This window comes from Cynara cardunculus, assembly GCF_001531365.2.
Source record: "Cynara cardunculus var. scolymus isolate 2C chromosome LG 2, CcrdV1, whole genome shotgun sequence".
In the NCBI taxonomy this organism is placed as follows: Eukaryota; Viridiplantae; Streptophyta; class Magnoliopsida; order Asterales; family Asteraceae; genus Cynara; species Cynara cardunculus.
Window position 1 is genome coordinate 58,514,891 of NC_037529.1, and position 1,474 is coordinate 58,516,364.

Consider the following 1,474-nt stretch of genomic DNA (forward strand, 5'->3'; position numbering starts at 1 on the left):
ATTTTACCCACGCACAAATTCAGATAATCTCGCTTCTATTGAAGCGAGCCTCCCATCGACCTGAGCCTAATGTTTGAGCCATTCATCACGCCATTGTGTGTCCATATTTGCAGCTGATGAATGGCGAGTTTGCTGCTCGTATGTAGGTCTTTCAGACGTGTGCGCGGCAAAGGACTGACGTGGTCCTGATGATTGGAAGTCCGCGTCAGCATCGTTATTATCCGGGCGTCCATAATTATTCCTTTCTATATATTCAATGCTGTCTATCCACCATTGGGCCGACTCCTCCAAATATGTTGGCACCAACTCGGTCAGGGGCCGAGAGGATTTCTATAAAAATATAAATTAATATATAATTTGGAACATAGTTAACCAAAAAAAAAGCTGTCAAATGTTAAAATTATAATCAATGAAACCAAACCTTGGCAATGGTTTATAGTGCACAACACTCTTCCCAATTCATCATCTTAATTCGTTGCCATCCAATAGCCCTCGGGAGGGAAGGAAGATAACGAAAATAGGGTCGAGTTCCGGGCAATGCCTCCAAGATCCATATCTGGTATGTTAAGAAAAAATTGTTTGTTAGAGAATATCAAATAATCACTAAATAAGTAGTTTAACATTGCTGTAAAAAATTCACCGACCTTGAAGGCATATATGAAACCGTATAGTGTGTACTTCGAGGGCGGCCAATTGTTGTGTCTGTGCCGCTCGAAAGCATTCTTTATTTGAGGGTATGTCAGACGCCGTATGTATGAGCCCCACAGGTATCGGTTCCAAGACTCGGGATCGTCAACCAGATGCAAAATCTGATCTTCAATGTTGTGGGTTGGCTTTCGTCCCAGAAAAAATAACTGGAGCACGACGACCAGGCAGACACGCACTGCGTCATCGTCTGATACATTATTTAAGTTGGACATTTTATTTTTAAAATGTCCGACTTTAATATTACGAAGATTGTTTGGAAACAATCTTCGTATGGAACAGGTGTTATGTGAGGGGCGAAGATCCGACCCAAATCTTAACCCCGTGATCAGACAGAACTCATGTCTGCCGAACCGTAGGCTGAACCCTTTGACATTATAGTAGATTTCTTCCTTCAGCGAAGAGACGGAGAGGTCCTCACATTGCACCATCCAATTGACAAGACACGAGTCTGAATAGGGGTTGGATAAATCCAACCAAGGGCCGAAACATGTGTTTCTAAACATGTTCAGACGCATGTCGTTGTCCCCGACTTCTTCCTCTACCTCTTCCTCTTGGTCTTCCTCGACCTCTATTTCCAGCTGTACTAACTGGAAAATTAACCAAGGATTCCTCTCTTTCTTCAGATTCTGGACGAGCTATTCTTTCAGACCTTCTGGTTTGGTTAGACATCTGCAGAGTTTTAATATTAATATTCACGTATTCACATTCCCAAATATAATGAAGTATTCAAGTTCAGATATGTACCTGTAAATTTATAATTACACTG